We start from the raw sequence: 22118 nt of genomic DNA on the forward strand, positions 1-22118 counted from the left end.
TCCCTTATATACTCAACCAACTACTGCACACTGTGGGAGAGGGCCTCCCGCAGATAGCATCTTATCAGGAGGTCCATTCTACAGGATGTCAGAACTGTACTTTTAGTGTGGTGGCACCTATCAATTGGAATGCACTCCCATATTAACTTTTCAGCAGTGACAGCACCCATTGAAGATTTACCTCTTTGTTAGTTGTCAGGAGACCCCTCTATTCCCCTTTGAGTTACAATCCTCAGAGTGGTAAACAATCAAGCTCTCTTCTCTAGGAACTCGGGAAAATGTCACTCTGTGAGGATCATAGAAGTTGTCTAACAATGCTGAGCAGCACCCTTAACCCATATTTTTTTTGTGGGGGGGGGGAGCCATAAGTGTTCAAAGTGGTACCAAAGTGTTTTAAATGTATGACATGAATGTTTCTCTAGTAATGTTTACCCAGAAGTAGGTTCCATAGACATAAACTCAGACTGAGGAAAAACAATGTGTCCAGTTTTGTGTTCATTATTGATTGTGTCAAAAGATACCTCTTATTTTTTGAGAGCTTCAGCACACACCACAAGCATACTCATGTAGTTTTGATGCTATTCTCCTTAGCACCATTGTCGTCCTCTTTCTATGTTGAAATTGATTGAATTGAACTGAAATACTTTATTGTCACTTGTACAACTTATATACAGTGAGATTACACGAGCACCCCCTACTCAGCTCTCTTAGTCTTAATTCCCCTCGTTTACTGACGCACACCCACCTAACCCAAAAATCACTTGCCCTGTTATCTTCAGTAGCCTAACAGCCCACGGATAGAAGCTGTTCTTTACCCTGTTGCTGCAACTAATCATGCTTCTGTATCTTCTGCCCGAGGGCAGGAGATCAAGAAAGTGCCGGCCAGGATGTGAATCATCCTTGAGGATTTTCCCTGTCCTTGGCCTCATTTGCCCACACTGCCATTTAATCCACTTGCCTAAGCCAATCCACATGACTTCTGCTGATGAAGGTACAATGCTGCTGCTGACACAATGGCCTCTCAGATATCGATAAATAAAATCATGTGACTCAGCATAGCCAATTGGATTAAAGGACAAAAAAAGGCCAAGGGCAAAGAAGAAATTGGTTAAGGGAGGCAGGTGCAAAAACATGTGCTGAACATCACTGAAATATAGATGTTGGTGGGCATTTTTTTTAAAAAAATATTCAGCTGCATCCAATGTGGCAATTTTGAGAGGAATTACAATATGTGTGGCTTGGGGGGGGGAGGTCTTTCATGTATGTAATGAATTCTAATCATTCAAACATATAACTAGCTCATTATATTAAAAAGGTGCAAGATATTAATGAAGGGAGAAAATAGATACCTCCGTTTTTCTTTTGCTATATTCTTGCTCAAGTTGAGTGTTCCAGCCTGTACAACACATGAACTTGCTTAAAATGATTTACCGTATAATCGTGAAACTGCATTTAGAACATTGTTGCATGCAGAATAACTCAACATTTCAAAGCCATATCTTAATGTTTGCATAGCTGGGAAGAGGTGCAATTATGGCATTTGAAAATTCTGTTTAGGATCTTGCAAATACACATGTACAATATCTCCATTTTTATGCACACTTTACCCTAGTATGTGCACTTTTGTACTTTTTTTTAGCAAGAAAACTGATTGCAGAGTTCAGAGAAGGGAAACTTTTGTAGGATTGCTGTTTCAGTTTAGAGTTGTTTCAGAAGGTGCAAAATTGGTAGGTTTGCCTTTAAATGTGAACTAAATTGAATTTCTTATCCACCCCTAATTATATTACCTGACCTTCACCCCCCCCACCCCCCAGACCACTGTCTGGAGAGCAAAGAAACTCCAAAGGATGCAGCCATTGGCCATCTCTTGCTATCCAAAAAAAAAAAGGCAGCAAATCACTTCAACTATTTACTGCATGGGAGTTTAAAAGCCAAACCATCATGTACCTTTGAAGCAGAAAGTTTGCATTAAAGTCTTTCATTATAGTATCTGCAAGCTCATTTCTATTCAGCCTGCGAAAGCTATGAATGGGGAGAGGGGGAGAGATTCTTTGCTCCAATGCAAATCCAGCTCTCCTTTCTAAAATAAAGGAAAGCCACAATTTCTGATGTTATCTTTTGCACGGTGTAGTGTGCTTGTGGTGCCCTGAGGGAACCAACCTAACTCTATATGGTAATAGAACTTGTCTAGTAATATAACTGTTGAGCAGATGTGCATGTGTTTTAAATATACATTTACTTTTTTTTCAAGACAGTAGGAGTCAACCAAACCCCATAAATTTCGGAATCCAGAGGGATACCATTAAAACAAAATCTCATAGCAAAATGGAGTTCTGTTTTCCATATCTGTGAGAAAAGTTTTTATTCCATGGGTTCTTCCACAAAGTCTTATTGTGGATTGTTGTTGTTTTGTTGTTTGGTGAATTCCAGGGAAAGCTTTTATGTGCATGTATGTAGAATTTATGTTTTACTTTTATCTTGTTTATCAACTGATATAAGTTTACAAATGTTATAAATGCAGGAAATATATGATTGTTGCCATTTTTTTAATGAAAATCCAGAACAGTGTACCTGTTACCTGAATTGTGGCCACTGTGCGTGAGGATCCTTTCATGAAATACAGGTTTGATTCTTCCACTACATATTTAAACATGCAGCTACAACTTAGTGAGCACCTTTTCTTGTTTTTGCTTTTTATAATGGCTTACACCATTTATATCCTAACTGAAGCCACTCCACTCTAGAAAGCACACTTACCACATTGTTCTCATAAGTACAGTCTTCTCCTGAGGACTGAAACTTTGAGACAAAATTCAACTAGATTGAAGCATAATGGACTATCTGCTCACATTGCTGATTGGCTGGGTGCTGGTGATAGCACAAAGCACCCTCTCCACAGAGTCATTTTTCAGTGATTTAAAAATGTAGGGTGTTTTTTGGGGGGGGTAGTCAGGGTGTTAATACTGTAAACCAGGTACAATCAGACTGCCTATGTGTGTTTACTCAAAAGTAGGCTCCACTGTGTTTAATGGAGCTGTCTCCAAGAAAATTGTACAGTGGGTTACAGCCTAACAGTGCAATCCTATACATGACTACTTGGAAGTAAAACCTATGAGTTCAGTCTGACATGCTCCCAGGTGTGTGTGTATGGACTCCAGCCTAAATGTAAGGTTACAACGTTTATGTCACAATTCTACATGTGTCGATTAAGGAAAAAGTCCCATTGCATTCAAAGGGGATTTTTCTTATAGAAAATGATATGGGATTCTATAGGCTATCCTAATTGATTCCTATATCCTAATTGATTGATTGAGCCATCTTCAAATAAGGGGTAACACATAAATGGTGGAGAACATTTGTTTTATGACAGGGTATGACCCAAACCAGTTTTACACACACCAGTATGTTGTAACAAAATCGAAAATTCTTTCTAGTAGCACCTTAGAGACCAACTGAGTTTGTTCCTGGTATGAGCTTTCGTGTGCATGCACACTTCTTCAGATACACTGAAACAGAAGTCACCAGATCCTTAAATGGCAGACTATGGCAGACCAACACGGCTACCCACCTGTAACTGGCAGTATGTTGTAATTAAAGTGTCAGACTAAGATATGGGAGAACAGGGTTCAAATCTCTAGTCAGCCCTGTTATTCACTGGCTAATCTTGGGCTAGTCGTTGTCTCTCAGCCTAGCCAACCTCACAGGGTTGTTGTGGGCATAAAATGGGATGAACTGGAACCATGCACACCTCCTTGAGCTTCTTTGAGGAAAAGTGGGATCAGTAGTGTCTGGTGGGGAGGTCAGTGCAGGCACCATGGCAGGAGTGACAGATTGGCTCTGCCACTGTGCCCATGATATATCAACCTACCTGATGTCTTTCTCCTCTCTCCCAGTTACCAGCAGTAACTTCCACATTGGGAAGCCAGTTAAGCAATGCCTCCCCACCCTGCCCCACCCTTCTGGCTGCTACTGGGTGTGTGTAAATGAAATAAATAAACAAGCAAACAGTCAAACATTGTTGTTGTTGTTCAGTCATTCAGTCGTGTCCGACTCTTCGTGACCCCATGGACCAGAGCACGCCAGGCACGCCTATCCTTCACTGCCTCCCGCAGTTTGGCCAAACTCATGTTAGTAGCTTCGAGAATACTGTCCAACCATCTCATCCTTTGTCGTCCCCTTCTCCTTGTGCCCTCCATCTTTCCCAACATCAGGGTCTTTTCCAGGGAGTCTTCTCTTCTCATGAGGTGGCCAAAGTACTGGAGCCTCAACTTCAGGATCTGTCCTTCTAGTGAGCACTCAGGGCCGATTTCCTTGAGAATGGATAGGTTTGATCTTCTTGCAGTCCCATGGACTGCAAGAAGATCAAACCTATCCATTCTCAAGGAAATCGGCCCTGAGTGCTCACTAGAAGGACAGATCCTTGGTCAAACATTGGTTCCTCCTAACCATGCACTGTCCATCATAGCTCATTATTATGGTCTTGAGCTGATTACGCTATTAAAAATGAGGGAACAGGTAGACAGACAACACTCTTGCTGCATGTTCAGAGTCACAAAGGCAAATGGAAATTCTTATTTTACCCATGAACACAAAAGGGCAGGAAACTCATTTCCTTACCATTGGTGATGGCTGGGGGAACATACTCAAGCAGGTTTATTGCTGTCATGAAAGCATTTGGGGGCAGCTGCTAGGAATCCTGAACCTAAATAAGGCCCACTGTTGGGGCCCTCATTGAAATAATGGCTCTGATGCTCCTATGAATGCTGGAAAAAAATGCAAGGCATTATGAAACTCAACATGGTGTGTGTGTGTGTGTGTGTGTGTGTGTGTGTGTGTGTGTGTGAGAGAGAGAGAGAGAGAGAGAGAGACCTTGCCCTACATTATAAGGTCCCCAGTACCTACCAATCAAACAAACAGAATAAAGGTATGTTCAAACATACACCCCAGCAGGGTAAAGAGGTTTTCCCCATATGACAAAAGCTGTATGATAAGAATGGGGAATGCTACAATTTGGGGGCTGTCATAGAGAATGCCTTTTTCCGGGCTGCCATTTTTACCCCAAATTTCTGAGAGTGGTTGGAACACTAAGAGAGTCTCTTCTGCTAAATGCTAATATGATATGGGCTATAGGAAAGGAGGTGGTTTTTCAGATATTTGGGGCTTAAGTTGTTAAGGCCTTTAAACATCAATGTGAGCACCCTGAAAATGGGCCTGGAAATTACTGGAAATAATGAAAATAGAAGATGGCTATTTAATTTCCCAGCTTGGAATCAGACAGTGCTTCCATTTGAAGTCCCAATTTTTGGAACTTCAAAGTGAAACCACAGGGCTTTCAGATTTCCCTTTGCAAATGTCTCCATGAGAGGTTGCTTACAAAGGGCTTTCAAACCTCCGGGGTGGGGGTGTTGAAGGTGCTGGCGGGACTAGCTATGAGCTTTCATCTGCCCATCAGTTGATGGGTTGTCATGTTGCACTTCACGGCACCACTTATCAGCAGCCACACAAACTGCAGAATGTCATGATTGCTTTTCATTTTATGTTAGAAATCAACACAAAAATGCTGACAAATTTTCATGAACACACACACACAAATGAGAAACCAAAATGGGTAGATCCAGCCATCCCTATTTGCACTGCTTAGTAATGATGGTATTACCACTTGGCATATGATCATCAGCGTCCACTCAAACTCACAAACAAGGTACCAAAAGCCTGACCTTTCCTTGCCCTTTCCACCTTAACCTAAGGTTGAACTGGGTGTCCTCATTAATTCTATGGTTGTGTGAAGTTGGGTGTGTGCACTGGTCCTGATTCCTTATCCACTGGTACACATATTCATCTTGCATACTGAACAATTAACCACACCATTGGCAGCACAGCTAGGAGTGTTAACAATAAATGCTCTATAAGATGTCCTAGTCCTGCTCCTAAGCAAACTGAGTCATAGTTCTTTGTTCATTGTGGCTGAGAGCCTGTAGCTGAAGTCCTTGTTTGTCTTCAGTGTAAAATTGCCCCTTCTCCAAAGAAGAAAGAGCTCCAATTGCACAAACCAGTCCTTTTTGTACCTGACAAGTTTCTCTTTCTTTCCCTCTCTCACTTCCTTTGTTGCGCTTTCTCTGTGTCTCCTCTGCTGTTCTCCCTCAGCATCCTCTTGGCAGTGCTCCACCTTCTCTGCCTCACAGCTTTCCATCTCTATGATCATTCACTTCCCTTGTCGGCTGTCCTCATTTGCTCCCTTGTCCATTTCCTCCCAGGCTCCTCTGTGTTCTTAGCTGCCCCCGTGAGCCTTGACTCGTTTGCTTAGTTGATGCCTCTTTTCTCTGCTTCATGATCTACAACTCCCATGATCCACTGTCAATGGTTGCTGGGATTGGAAAAGACAAAACTATCAATTTTTATTTTCCCAGTTTCTTTTTCTCTTTTCTCACTTTTAAAATCTGTTGTCCACATTTCCACATCTTCTGTTGTTGTTGTTGTTGTTGTTGTTTAGTCCACTTTGCTTTTTTTACAATTAAGCAGTGTGTTCATTTAAATAAATGAATAAATTTATTTTAGAAGTCTGCATGTACATTTTAGTCAAATTTCTCCTAATGATAACATTATTGCAAGCAATTTTTTCCTGATATAACACATAGCCATAAAATAAGTCATAACAGGATTTCTATGCATTTTAAAATATAAGCCATACCCCGAAAATAAGACATAGTGATGCGGCGCCTCCCTTAAGATGGCCTTACAGCCGTGGCTATGCCAGCGTACTGATGCGGAGCAGTTAAAATAAGACATCCCCCTGATTTGTTTACACAAAGATTGTGGGGAACTTATACAAAGTCAGCTGTTACTGACCACTCATTCTGATTTGTTTGCAGGAAAGTTATAGAGTGTTGCATTGAGCAATTGTTAACCCACATTTTTCCAAAGTGTTTCCTCGGTATGTTCCTTCCTGCAAAAATTATGTTTCTGTGGTTTTTTTTTTTGTTTTTTTTTTAAGAAGTCTTGCTGTGCAAGAGCAAGAAATCCACTTTAATTGTGCAGCCTGAATTTGCTGGTATCCCATTGTATCCTACCCAAAAAATAGCAATAGTCTGCAAGTGCCCCCAGTGGTAGAGGCACAGTAATTACATACAAAAGGTCTGAGATTCAATCACTGTCACCCCAGGTAAAACTGAAAAACATATCTGCCTGAACCTTGAGGGGCTGCTATCAGTCAGTGTAAGGAAGAACTGGTGCTGCAATGATTTTATTGTAACAATCTGTGTGTGATCTTTTCTATGTATGCATTTTAATTCTACTAATGTTTAATTGGTTTTTTTTTTTAAAAAAATAGGTTTTTATATGTTTTAGCTGTTGTTATTGTTGTTTGTTGTTGTTGTTGTTGTTTCCATATCACCCTTTATCCATATATCTCAGGTCAGTTCATTAGATAAAACTGAACTATAAAAAACACAAAATACATAAGAAAAATAGGGGGGGACACACAATTCAATAATCCCCCCTCCCACAAAACATTTAAAAGGGTATCAGATGTCAATCATCTCAAGTCCTGGTTGGAGAGGAAGGTTTTTGCCTGGTGCCTAAAGGTGTATAATGAAGGCGCCAGCCGAACCTCCCTTGAGAGAGCACTCTGCAAACAGGGAACCACTGCAGAAACGGCCCGTTCTTATTTTGCCACCCTCTGGACCAGGGGCGTACCCAGGATCAAAACTAGGGGGAGGGGGCAAGCCATGGTTGTTCAGGTTCAAAAAACAAAAACAGCTTCAAAAAACACAAAAACTTGCCCCCCCCCCAAACAGAAAGCCCCAAATGGCTGAAAAACTCAGTTTCCCAGGATCCTCAGTCCTCGCAAAAGAACTACTCACCATGCAAGGGAACTCAGTTTCCCAAGCTCCCTTGCAACGATGAATCCCAGCAAATTCATAAACTCTTCCTCTCTTGCCAGCACAATGTAGCATGGATACAAAAAGCAGGCAGACGAGGAAGGATGAGAACCCAGGCTAAATCGAAAATTCTTTCTAGTAGCACCTTAGAGACCAACTGAGTTAGTTGCTGGTATGAGCTTTCGTGTGCATGCACACTTCTTCAGATACACTGAAACAGAAGTCACCAGATCCTTAAATATAGTGGGGGAGTGGGGAAGGGTATTACTCAGAAGGGTGGTGGGAATGGGTGATAGGCAGATAAGTGTGGAAAGTGTGAAGAAGTGTGCATGCACACGAAAGCTCATACCAGCAACTAACTCAGTTGGTCTCTAAGGTGCTACTAGAAAGAATTTTCGATTTTGTTTTGACTATGGCAGACCAACACGGCTACCCACCTGTAACTGGAAACCCAGGCTAAGACCATGGTCAGCCCTCGGATTCGCCCCCTGACACTGCCCAAGTCTCAGCCTGCATCCCCATTTGACCAAGCAGGGTGCAGGCTAGGACCCAGTCTCTGATAGGCATGCCAGCTCTTTGTTGGCATGAGGAAGGGGGAAACAGCCGGCGCAACACACGCACACACAGTGGCAACTGTGCCTCAGTAAGAGGGCAAGAGCTCAATTGTTATTGAGATTTTGGGAGGGGGAGAAAGACCAGTTGTTGAGCTTTTATTCAGGAGGAGAGCTTTTTTTTTCCTTTTAGGCTGCCAATAACCATTTAATATATTTTTTTTGCTTGTGGGGGGCAGCTGCCCCCCTGCCCCCCAGGGTACGCCCATGCTCTGGACCTCTTGTGGAGGAGGCACACAAAGAAAGCCTCAGGGGATGATCTCAGAGTCCTGGTAGCTTCATATGGAGAGAGGCAGTCCTTGTGGTCCTGAGGTGTGGCATTGTAAGTGGCCTTGAGTCCCATTAGAGGAAATGGTGGGATAAAATAAATATACTAACCTAAGGACCTAAGGGCACCTCCTGACTGCCAATATTTTGGAAGAAGGATTTACATACCAGGAAATTTAGCTTTGTGCAATAAAGTGAGTAAGTGCTCCATGGTCCTAGTGCAGCAAAAGTGCTTCCTTTAAAAAAAAAAAGAAAAAAAACCCTTTTTTCCAGCTATGAAATGCATTAAAAAGTGTGGACTGAAAGAATGCCGGGTACTTCTTGGGAAGAGTTTGTAAACATCCTGCAAGCAAATCAGCATCAATGCAGGATGAATGTTCAGTGTCCCATAACTTCCCTACAAACAAATTAGAACAAATGTTTAATAAAGACTTGATGTATTCTAACTTCTGTGTAAGCTTTGTGCAAGCTCTGGAACTATTGTAAATGGCACACTTGAAGGCACCACTTATTGCTGCCTTGCTCCACCCAGTCTATATTCCAAGCTATCCTAGAATTGACTCACTCTTAGAAAGTGGCTGTAGGAGTGCAGCCTTAAGGCATATTCATTAAAAACTCCAAAGTAATCCTCTGGAATAATTGTAGCTCCTGGAGCTATTCTCTTGCGGGTTTGAGAACCAAAGTTGGCATTCTGCCTGTGCTAACAACATGCACTCACCATCACTTTGCACAATTAGCTATATTATAGCTCATGTCTTTCCTTGCTTGAAATCAAGGGGGTTAAAGTGTGATAAATGGCAGTTCTTACCTCTCTAGATTAATGTATGCTTATCAATAGCCACAGATGTTCACTATCTTTTTCTATCCCTTTCTCTCTTCTCACACACAAAACTTCAGCTGCTGTTGGACTCTCAACTTCTATCAGCCCCAGCCAGCCTGGCCAGTGGTCAGGGATGATGGCAGCTGTAGCTGGGAAGGAGAAGGAATCATAGCTCAGCAGTAAAGCATGTGCTTTCAATTCCATTGAAATGAAATTATGAAATGAAATGAGGATATAACTGTGAAGAAGGTCTATTATTTTCTCACCCTGCTTATGGGCTTCCCAGAGGCATCTTCGAGGCTGTTGGGAAAACATTGCTTGTTCAGGTGGACCTTGGATCAATCAGAGATCTTCTTATGAGTACTGGTAACTAAATGGTGGTGGGAATTTCAGATCAATTCATTCAACAAACAGCAAAGCACTGATCTTGTGTGTGTCAGTAGAGGCTGGTCAGTTACGGCAAATGGGGCACCAACCCCACCAACCTCAGGCTGTGTACATATTCTCATTTGCATTGCATACAGCATACTCCCACTGCTAGTTTGGGAAGTGGTATGCACATAATAACCTCAATCCACATCTATTCTGTATGCTGTTTTCTTTTGAAAAATCAAATACATCATTTTGATGTGTTTCCCATCAAATCAGCTTCAACCCAAATTGAGGTGTGTGTGTGGGGGGAGAGATCTCTAGTTGCACTTTAAATTGACAATGTGTACATGGCCTCAATCTGCCCTTAGCCAGACCCAACTGCCCACCTCCTTGCTTACAACCAGTAGAACTCAGCAGGGAGGTGTATGCTCCCTTGTATTCTGGCCTACCAGTCTCAACGGGTACCAGCCATCACTGCTGTGTCTGTCTCTGTGTTATGTGTCTGCTAAAATACACATCAGCTTAGTTCTCCAGCAATACAAATCAACCGACCCCCCTGTCATGGGAGGAATGGTGGGAAGAGCCAACTGAGGGACCACCAAGGCTCAGAGCGGTGGTGGGAAAATGGTGAGTGGTCAGGGGGAGAAGACGGGGAAGAGGTGTCAGAACCTGAAGAGATAACAGGGCTTAGTGAGCTGGGAGAGTCTGTGGCAGAAGTCTAGAATCAGAGGCAGAGAAGAGTGGGAGGGGAGAGGCCAAGAAAACAGAGATGAATCAGGCTGGTGAGAGTGACCAGGTGTCTTCCCCTCATGCTGAGACAAGCTCCCCTCCATCCTTGTCTCCCAGAACCAGAAGAGGCATGAAAAGGGTGAAGGGAGAGATTGGTAACGTGCAGACACAGTCCCTAATTGCTTGGAAGAAACCCTGGAGAGGAGGCAACCGTGGGGAGGCAGGGACCTTCAGTCTCAGCAATCTGTCAGGAGTGAGTCAACAGTAAATCACACTGTGCAAGTTTGAGTTAACTCTTTATTAGCAGAAACAAGATCTGCACAGCAGTGTCAGGCCTAATAAGCACAGCAACTTCCTCATGTGGGCATGAGTAAGATGAGTTGCTGTGCTCATTAGACCTTACACTCCTGTGCAGATCTTGCTTTTGCTAATAAATAATTAACTCCAACTTGGTTAAACTTTGTTTTGCTTGTTTGTTTCTGGGGGAAAGGGGAACTAAAAGAGCATCTAAGAGGTTGGTGAAATTGAAAATTGTGTAGACAGCATAGTTGCAAATGCATCTCTCCCTCACAACACCACTTTTAGAGTCACTCAGTGCCTGAGTTGGTTGGTCGGTTGCCTGGAAGACAAAATGAACTACTTACAATGCCACATGCCTTGAGTTAAGGAATTCCTGCCCTCAAGGTGTCCTGATATCTGGCCACAGTGCTATCCTATACATGTGGGCTTGGAAGAATACAAGTCACACTGAGCTGAATGAGTCACTGCTGTAAGTAGGTATATATAGGAACATAGGAAAACTCCCAAATCAGACCACGGCCTTATCCAGCCCAGTACCATCAATCCTAACCAGCGACAGCTCTCCAGAATTTAAGGCCAGGGGTCCTTTCACAGCCTACCTGGAGATGCTGGGGCTTGAACCTGAGGCTTTTTGTGTACAAAGCATGTGCTCTGCCACTGAGCCAGGTCTCTTCCTGCACCTTAAAATATTTAATCAAAGATCAGATACAGCCATGGATCTAAAAACCTCTGTCTATTTTAGCACCACCTTCACTGTTACCACCTCAGGCCTTGCCCACGTCTTGACTATCTAGAGCAGGGGTCTGCAACCTTTAAGACACAAAGAGCCACTTGGACCCATTTCCAAAGGGGGAAAAAAACAACTGGGAGCCGCAAAACCATTGCGACATTTAAAACAAATATAACGCTGCATATATTGTTTCTTACCTTAATGCAATAATAATAAATAACGTATAGGAGCCAATGCAAAGTATAATTAGTAAAAACAACAAGAATAAGTTATTACTTTTTTGCATTGACTCAGGGGCGTACCCAGGATCAAAACTAGGGGGGGGGGAAGCCATGGTCGTTCAGGTTGTGACATTTCAGCACGGAAAGGTGAATGAAACCAAAATTTTAGGGAAATTATATATAATTATAGCAGTGCTTTATTACAGTAGTTATTACAATTATTTGCTTGGTTTTTTTAAATTTTTATTCTAGTTACATGTCTTATACCAGGGGTGGCCAACTCCCAAGAAACTGTGATCTACTTTCAGCAGTGATCTACCCCCGTTTTTTGGGGTTCAGCTCAAAGTTGTTTTTTGGGGGGTGTGGTGGGTGGGAGAAAGGGCTTCCCCCTCTAAGATAGGTTGGCAAGCGAACTAATAAAGAAAAAGGGGGTGGGAATGGAAAAGTGGGGTGGAAAAATATAAATTGGGGTGGGGTGGGGTGGGGAGAATATCTATTAAAAATATGTAGTAGTTTAAAAAAAATAAAGGGGGAAATCTTTTTCTTCTTTTTCCTTTTTTTGAAAACAAAAACAAAAGGGGAAGAGAAAGAAAAAGGGGGGATAGAGGGAGAAAAGGGTAATAATAAAAATTCAAATAGAGTGGCTGTAGCAGCTGTGGGGGGTGTTTGTTTGTTTTTCGTTTGTTTGTTTGTTTGTTTTAAAAATGGGATTTCTCCCCTTGGATTAAAAAAGGAGGGGAGGAAGAAAAAGAGAGGGGGGGTGGGAGAGCAAGGCAAAAAGCCCAAAAGCAAAAAAACAGGTTGGGGGGGAATCACGCCAGGCACTGCAGCGCGCCGGCCTCGGGGCTCCGGGCCCCCGAGCTGCCCTTGGGGCCGTCTTGAGCATGTACACCGCCCGCAGCAAGCGCTGGTGAAGCACCGGTTGGCGGAGGTTTCAGAAGCAGGCCCGGACGTTTTCGCCGCCGCCGCCCCAAAGCAGCTCTACTTCATCCTGTCGGCGACCATCACCCGCCCTCCCGTCATGGCGACACCTGGCCCGCCTGCTCCGCCCTCCGCACGGCCGCTTTGAAAAGGATTCCGCCCGACAGGGGCCGCTCAGAACAGGGGCCGCTCCAATCGCCGCCACCACCCTCCCGCCGCCTTTATTATCCCGACTCTTTTCTCTCTCTCTCTCTCGATAACTCGCAAAGCCCAGCTCCTTCTTCTCCCCGCCCTAACGCCACCCTCATTGGCATGTTGCCCTCAAACAGGAACAGGCATCCCGGCGGCTCATTGGCCGGACGAAGCATCGCTCTCCCGTGCCCCGCCTCCCGCCTTCATCCTCTGTGGCTACCTCGGTGGTAAGGCCCTGGCTCCGAGTCTATGCGCCAAGGCGGGCGATCTGTCCTGCCAATCGGCACGCCGAGGTGGTAAAAGCTCAGCCCTCCCCACACGCTTATTGGTGTGAAGAAGTCGCTTCCTCTCTCTGGGAGTGGTCAAGGTGGACATCAATCTTGGGTCTGTCCTCGAGAACCCCAAGAGGGCTGAGAAAGACCGCCCAGCTGTTCAACGTTGATGCGGATTATTCATGGTTTTTTTGGCCCTTTTTTTTGCCGATAACCATTTAATTATTATTGAAAGGCATTGAAAGGGGGCATGCCGGAGCCGCGGGAGACCTGTCAGTCTGATCTGACGGGCGATGCTAGAAACAGAATACTGGGTTATATGCAGCTTTCCTCCAACCTATCCCAGCAAGTCTCCGCTGATGTCCTTAGGACCTGAGGATGCCTTCTTCCAGCCACTCTGTTCGAGGCTTGGGGAACCTGTGGCCCTCCCGATGTTGCCAGACTCCAACTCCCATCACCCCGGCCCTTACCATTGCCTAGCTGTCTCCAGCTGATGGGAGTCGGAGTCCCATCAACACCGGAAGGACTACAAGTTCTCCACCTCTGCTTAGGCCTACAGTGTGCCCCGGGGCACCTTTTCCTTGCGTTTTCTCTCTCCAAGAGAAGTTGTTGCACCCGTAATTTGCAACGGAGTTGGGGGGGAGCGCTAGCCACAGGCTTGGCGCGGTTGTAGGTGATGGGAGTTTACTCTAGATCCCTCGTTCCCTCCCCCTTTGCTTGAAGTCTCCTCCTTTCTCTCTCGCTCCGATTTTCCTGCCTTGAGGAATGAAGAGGCAGAGAGTTCTTAGAGGCGGAGTTGCGCAGGTGAGGAGGAGGAGGAGGTGGTGGTGGTAGTGGTGTCGTTGCCAAGAATTCGCCCCGAGCCGGCTGGCAGCAGCCTTTCAGGCGGAGGGAGGGCTCTTTAAAAAGGGGGGGACCAGAAACCCCCCGTCCCTAAACAGAAACCCCCAAAGAGGACTAGAAGTTAAGCGCGCCGGCGAGATTGGAAGGAACAGGCGCGCGTTCCAGCCCGGCGTTCTCTGGAGCCTTTAGACCTGCCTCCAAGATCAGCCCAATAAGAACTGTCAGGGGAGGCTCTCCGCTCCTCACTTTTCTTTTTTCTCTTCCCCCACATCGCTTCACAGTTCCATTTGGCAGGCGGGCACGTCGGAGAGCCAGAAAGCGAGCGAGCGAGCGAGGGGCTCGGCGCGTCTGAATGAGTGGATTTATTTTGGAATATCCCTCCCGTTCGCTCGGCCGGAGATGGGCTGTTGCAGGCTGCCTGCTGCTGCCGCCGCTGCCGCCGCTTGTGCTGCCGTTGCAGCCGCCGCCACCGCCGACGAGCGTTGCAACGGGAGACGGAGACGCCGGCACTGATCCAGCCCCGCGCTTCGCCTGGCCAGCCGTACCGGAGAAGAGAGGAGCCCCAGTCGCCCCGGCGCTTCCTCCCCCGCTCCCCAAGACCGTGGGAGAAATAAATATTTTATTTTATTTTTAGAAAAAGAGAAAAAATAAAAGCCGAGGGAAAGCGAGCGAGCCAGAGGCAACATTGGTGTGAAAGAATGAAAGCCGGTCGGAGGCAGGTACCCGCTCTTGGCCAGCTCGCCCGGGCTGGCGACCATTCGCCTCCCGTTGAAAGAACAAGTAGCCACCTTTTCCAGTCGAATCTTACGATTATTTGGGGGAGGGGAGGGGGGAACCGTATTTATTATCACCGCGCTGAAGTAGGAGTTTGCAAGACGTTCCTTCTTGGAGCTCCGGGGGGGAAGAAGCCAAGCAGGAGGTACCTTTTGCCGTTTTTTTGTTTTGTTTTGTTTTTTGTATGTGATAAGATTTCTCCTGGGTTAGAGAGTCTTATCACCAGGAGAGGAAGAGGGTCGCGGAGGGAGAAGTATCAATCTCCAGCTACCTCGGTCTCTCTGATAGCTCGGATAGTTTTGTCTACTTATTCAGCTGGGTCTTCTTGGGGATTCCTGGTTTTGGGGGGGGGGGGGGGGGTTCTGAGTGAGGATGGTGGTGGAAGATCTCAAGGTGCCCATTCCGGACATGCCTTTCTGCAGGACTCTCCGATAGCGGTGGGGTGGCGTGTGGTCACCGGTGGTGGAGGGGTTGGTGCTTGTGCTCCCCCCCTCCTTTTAGAACACTAAATCACTGGTCTCTTTCCCACCATCTGCTTGGTAGATCCAGGCATACAATCAAGACTTGAAAGACGTTGCCTGGTTGGTGTTGAGATTTTTTCTCTAACCCCCCCCCCCCCAGCCAGATATATTGAGAATCGCCTTCTAAAAAAAGAACATAACCAGCCGCCAGCCAGATACAGAGAAGGATAAACTGGGGGTGGTGGAGAGGGGCATTCTAAAAACAGAGAGGATGGAGAAAATTAACATTATTATTGTTTCCCATTAAATGTTAAATATTATGCTACTTTGGCTGAGAAAATCACGGGTTTAGAAGAGAGTCTCTCACCTCCCGATTTCTCAAAGCAGTAAGTGAACAGTCAAGCTCCTTTTCTACAAGTTGCTGGCCCCCTTCCCCAAAAAAGGGAAACGGACCTCAGTTGCCTACCTTAGAAAAGCTGCAGGTCATATCAAGATGAAACTTAGGATCAGCCCCCACCCGGTCCACCGCACCCCTGCTAGCTCCAGTCCCTTGATAATGACATGCTTTCCAAGGAAGATAGGAAAACACTATTAACCCCCTCCCTCCAAGCCAGCTTCTCTCTCTCCTAAGCGCTTCATCCAGAATTGAGGAGGGGTGGTGTTGGGGGAGAAGGCTTGGAGGAATAACATGTTCTCTTACATTCCTGCTTGTATCTAACAGCTGCTGGGTAGTAACATCCCAATCAAGCTGTCAAACAGTCTTCCCCGCCAGGCTACAGTGAGCCATGGCAGAACATTTTGTTCAGCCATGGAACAGCACAGGCAACAGATCAGAACATCTCAGATTTGGGGCAATGTAGGCAGGGATTTGCTCTAGGTCCTTATTTTTGCAGGTGGTCTTGGTGGGGGCTTTCTTAAAGGAATCACCAGAGGAATGGCAGTGCTGGTTAACGTGGTTTCTGCAAGGATACAAGGCTTAGAGTTTTAACTTAAATAGGCTGCAGATTTGGATAGAATCCTTCAAAAGTGACTTGCAAAACCAGCCATCGATGCCAACAGGTACCAAACTATGTTAAGTGCAATTCCATCTTTAGCTTCCCCTTCCTTGGATACAGAAATAAATGCAGATACAGACAGACAAAAAGAGTTATCCTTAAGGTTGACAATACCCTGAAGGAAGAGGTAAGAGAGGAAGAACCACTGGCTATTGATTCCCAGGAGCATCACTGGTAAGGGGACTCTTTGTCAGTCACCCATTACTGTTAACTGGCCATGGACTCAAAACATAACATAATGTTTGCATTAGGAGGGATCTAACAGCTGCTCACTTCAGTTCCAATTAAATAATGTCACTGATAACCAGCAAAGCTACAGAGAAGCCTCTTAACTTTATCCACCCTCTCTGAAAATTCCCAGCAAGGCTTTCTTTGCAGACAGGTGCTAAGACTGCAGTCTTCTGCCCTTACTGAAAGTAAATTCATTGACATCATTGAGACTTAATTCCAAGTAAGCATTCTTAGGATTGGATTGCTCCATGTGGCACTTCCAGAGGAAGGAATTAAGGCAAGGGATATCCAATTGGAGTTGACCTGCTACAGAAAGCCAAGATTTGTTGAAAATAATCAAAGGGAATCACAGAGTTCCCATGGTCTGAATTCACTTTTTAGCTGTCTGAAAAATCGTGCAGAAGAACAGACGGAGACTAAAGATTCCACTGCAGTGGGGTATTTTGCAAACATGCAGCACCAGGAATGAAAATGTCACTATTAGTAATAATAATCATAACAATTAAAAATCAAAGTTTATAATAAGTTGTTCTTAGCTCTAAGCCAATTGTATCACTTTCCCATATATACTGGTATATATATTTTAGGGGGAGGAGAAGTACACCAAAGGAAAGGGATAGCTAAACAGTCTTGTCTAACTGTTCCATGCATCCAACATTATAGTTATGTTTCACTATTTGCTATCTGAAGCACACTCTTCCCTGTGAAATACAGCTGATTTCACCCTCCCCTTGCAATATTGCTTTTTATAGATTATTGTCTTGCTTAAACACACACACACACACACACACACACACACACACACTTTCCCCTTGAAATGCTTGCAATTATATGATGGATATTATTAACCTCTACAATATCTGTACTTAGCTGCATCTTGAGGGCCTTCTGAAATAGGAGATAACTTCCAGCTGTATTTTGGGATTGAGAGACGTGATAAATTTTGGGGAATCAATTATTATTGTTTTAATTAAATGAAAATTGGTCCCTTAAAAATAGCTTTGGAAATGAAGGAACCTTTTAAAAACAAACATCAAAGTTTCTGGGAAATACTGGTTAAAATATGTCTCCCTGTAACACTTTTCATGTGGTTGGTGAACAACCATTTCTTGGCTCTCGTCTTTAAAAAGAAGAAAAAGAGAGAATAAATACTGCTCTTCCTAACGCTCTGACATTGCTTCCTGCATTGACAATGTGTCCTAGTGTATTTTTCAGGACACCTCAGCCATACCTGCACAATACTTTTTTCAAAACTCTCTCCCCAAAGCTATAAAATGATTGTCAAGGCAGCCCCAGTCCACATCTAAATCTCTTTCATTGTTTTTTTCCCCTTTACATCCCTGTAAAACAGCACAATTGTATTTCATCACTGCAGAAACCACAAATGGATTAAATACTGTCAGTTTTATTTGCTCTCGATATTATGAATGTGTTCTGCAAGTCTTATTTATTGGGGAGTGGGCGTAGAGATGGATACGCATGTAGTTAGGTTACATGGTTTCCCAGGCATACACATTTGCTGCATACATGCAACCACAACCTTGGTGGCCAGTATAAATAGAAGGAGATCAAGGCATTTTTTCACACAGTTGCCCAGTCTCACCTAGTTGGCATATTATAACACCCTATGTATTTTGTATAGTGTGTGTGCTCCAAAAACTGAATATTTTTGCTATTGAGAATTTTATCTCTACTAATAATGACTACTGATATGATTTTAATCAGTGGAAGTAAGGATTTGGCTGTCACCTTTGTACCAGCTATTAACAAAGATCATGACAAATGCAAATTTGGTGTTCTTTGTTGGCACAGAAACAAATTTTCAGTGAGGAAGCCATCTAACTTTTGAAAATAGAAATGAGCCTTTCACGGTAGATTGTGACCATATGGAGAATGAGTGTGGGTTTCTTTAAACTAGTAAAAAGTGGTTTGTTATAAAGGAGGATTGGTAGCTGCAATGGAAACTGATGCTGCTACTCTTTATATATAAATGTCTAAGTATATTTTGGTGAAAACATTGTTAATGGGCCAGCTTCAAGTGAAAGTCCCACACACAACCATGCTAATGATGGTTGCATAACAAAATGGCAAGCCTTGCCACTCTTTGGTTATTGACCAGTAGCCAACTGGACACATAGTTTAACTTCCAATGCTCCCAAGCTTGGAAATACTGGATAGAAAACTGAAAGCAAGAAGTCAAGCATGCACCTAACATCCCTTCAGATATTTTCCACGTTAGCTGAAGGATTTGGGAAAGACCAGTTTAAAAAGCAGAGGTAACAACTTCTCTGTCTGCACCAGTGGCTAATCCAGTTGTTAGCAATTTCACGGCAATACACTATAGCAGAGTAGTTGGTGACTCAGGGTGTTAAGTTTCCAGAATTCTTCCCCTCTCAGCATTTCCAATGAATAGAAAAACTCTAAATGCCCATGCAATTGGCTGCGCAAATGGTGAGAATGGGATTTCACCCAGGATGTAGAATCTCTGTCCTGATGATGGAGCATCTTCTCTGTCCCTCCATCAGTTTATCCACAGACCCATATAAATACTAATTCCACCACTTCAGAGATTTTCAAGCATGACCACTCCAGTACTTCTTTGTTGACTGATCAGCATTCATAGCAAGGGTTTTGAATTTCATGGGAGAAAGAAGCATACAAATGTTTGTTTTGTGTGTTTCCTTGTTTAGTATCTATGTCGGTATACTTAGATCAGAGGTTCAGCCTCCTGGTGTTTAAATCTTAATCCTTGGGAATACCTGACACAGATAATCTAATTTCAATTTAGCTGATATGGTTCTGTTTATTTGGTTTTGGTTCTGGCTATTGTGGGTGTAGAAATCTTACTGTCGGCAATGAGCAATATATACCCACATGTTAATTTGTCTAGCATTTTGCATCCAGCAGTAACCACACAAATGCCTTCCAAAGCCTACTATAAGGTTATGAAGGCAATGCCATTCTTTTGCTGTTTGCAAAATGTGCAGTTTTAAGAGCAATAGCGTTTAGATTATGGATAGTGTTGGAGCATGCTAATACACATGCATGACAATGCAGAGTAGTTTTGTAAATCTCATAATCTTTCATGATTTCCTTGTTTGGAAACCATCCTTCATCGGTCCTTAAATCTCAGTCTTCACAGACTAAGATTTGGGATGTGGAAACTGGAAAGTTTCCAGAACTATAGAATGTGACCCCTGAAGATGTGATGCAGGTATAACAAGGGAGAGAAAATGAGATCAACCTGGCAACTGTAGAAGGTCAGAAACAGAAATGAGTTCAAGACATGCCATTTAGGATGTAAACCTTCTCAGTTTACGGCCTGATCCCCCATAGCAGTTTTATACTAAAGTACTTCAAATGAAGCTGGCTGGATCCCATTTGCATAACCTTTGGAGTGGAGACCAGATTTTGCACAAATTCAAGCATATGCGTTTCATTGTGATATTTTCAAGCTTTGTTTTTTTTTTTTTTTTTTGAAAACCACCTGCTTTTACAAACACATCTTTAAACCCTAACTGCTCAAGGCAACAATGTTCAGAAGCTACTTGCTACAGTCAGGATATTTATATAGCATCCTATCCTGCTAGTAGTCCATATCCAACAGCATCCATAATGTGTGTGGGGGGGAGGGGCAGTTTGTAGGTCAGTAACAGAGCACAAGCTTTGCATGTAAAAGGTCCCTAGCATTTCCAGGCAAGACTGGGAAGACTCCTGTAGAGCTACTGCCATTCATTGTAGACACTACAAAGCTATGTGAACTAAAGGTATGACTCAGTATGAAATAGGTTCTTAAACTCCCATGCCTAGGCATATATGAGGGACTAAATTGGGATAATATAAATATCAGTCTTGCTATTTACAAATTCAAGATGCATAATTGTTTCTACACATACATTGACTTAAATTCTAGTAGCTCTAGATTAAAGCTTCCTTCAGATGTTCAAATGAAAGGGAGAGGAACAATTTTACTTTGATGAAATAGACACTTTTCTGAAGTTGGGAATGGGTGGTCCAACCTAAGTCCGATTTGAGTCAGTTTCACTCAATCATACATAGATCATGTTCCACCCTATTTCTTTGTGGGTGCATGAAAGAAGGCATGCAAAATCCACCTGTAAATTGTGCAGATTTGTATGTATTCTTCCTGTAAACTGCACATTCTTCCCAGTGTTTTTCAAAGTATTTCCTCTAAAATGCACATTTTGCATGTATTTTGTTAATGTATTTTTTTAAGAGTCAGGTCTATTTCTTCTTTTGAACATCTGAAAAAAGGTAGGTTAGTAGTATTCTCTACATTGAAATGCAGCAATCTTGGTTGACTTTATCACTGAAAATCCAACCCTTGGATCTCAGTCCTTAAATTTATTCCACTGAGTTCATAGTAAGGCTGCATCAGATTGAAAATGTAAGCACCCTAAAGCCCATTGAAACACATTCAAAACATCATGCTTAATTCTACATTAGATTGTAGCATGTATCTCATTGATTTGGGTGACCCTCAACTTCTAGTATGATGAGAGGGCTGCAGAATTTAACAAGGCATCACATAAATCCTGCTTCCTTCACTGAACATGCCTCCAAGGCACTGGTTTAGGACAGCAGCTTTAGCTCCTAATTTAGTCTGCTGATACGTGATATTAGCTACATTTCTTTGATCTACCTAGAATGCTCCCAACAGGATTTCCCAGGCGCTTCTACCGGTATCTTTGTCAAGATTTCCTTCCTATGATGCAACCATTGAGATAAATTCCATGCATGCACTCAGAAAGATTAATCCCCTCTTAACATCTTGATTTCAGACTCCGTCTTGTTACAAAGGAAGGCTGTTGATGCTTCTTCCGTTAATTATGCACATGACAGGTAATGCTGTCTGAAGACAAAAATCAAGGCTGAGACAACAATGCTTCGTGCCATGTCTCAGCAGATGACAGGGGGGAAATGATAATAAAACATTATATATATGGCCCCCATTAATATTTAAGCAATTTTCCTGAAGAACAGGACAAGCACACTCAAGCTGATAAAGCAGAAGTGATAAGTGGAGCTTAAGGTGTTGACTAGTTAACACCTTCTTCTCAGTAACAGGGCACTCCGTTTGTCTTTAACATGCTTGGCATAGCTTGCTTCCCATCCCTTGTCCTTTGAATTGATCTGAGAATGTTTGGATTGTCTAGTGCAACCTTTACCAAACCAAGCAGAGAGAGAATGAGAGTGTGTGAGAGAACAGATTGGCAGGAACTAGTTGAAACTTGCCTGTGTGAAATGAAGAGGGCTGAAAGTAGGTATGGTGGAGGAATTTGATCCTGTTCACATTTAAGGGCCAACTTAAAGACAAATATGTGAAACCCAGCCATCCTTTGAAATGCACTTTTATCTGAATTTTGCAATGCAGTCCTCTGGCCAAGTAATGTGTAAAAAACTGCTAAAGTGAGCATAAAA

At 43.5% G+C, this 22118-nt stretch overlaps 1 protein-coding gene across 2 annotated transcripts in view; it reads left to right on the plus strand.

The window, feature by feature from the left end:
* Positions 1–14099: 14099 nt before the first annotated feature.
* Positions 14100–22118, plus strand: part of CDH8 (cadherin 8) — a 236931-nt gene continuing 228912 nt past the window's right edge. The window contains exons 1-2 of one of the 2 annotated variants that reach the window (XM_033157166.1): positions 14100–14116; positions 14437–15074. The gene's annotated coding sequence lies outside the window, so the exon portion shown is untranslated. Of the gene's footprint in view, positions 14117–14263; positions 15075–22118 lie in introns of those variants that run through there. The other variant, XM_033157167.1, reaches the window with a different exon arrangement.

This window comes from Lacerta agilis, chromosome 8 (assembly GCF_009819535.1).
Source record: "Lacerta agilis isolate rLacAgi1 chromosome 8, rLacAgi1.pri, whole genome shotgun sequence".
Lineage (NCBI taxonomy): Eukaryota > Metazoa > Chordata > Lepidosauria > Squamata > Lacertidae > Lacerta > Lacerta agilis.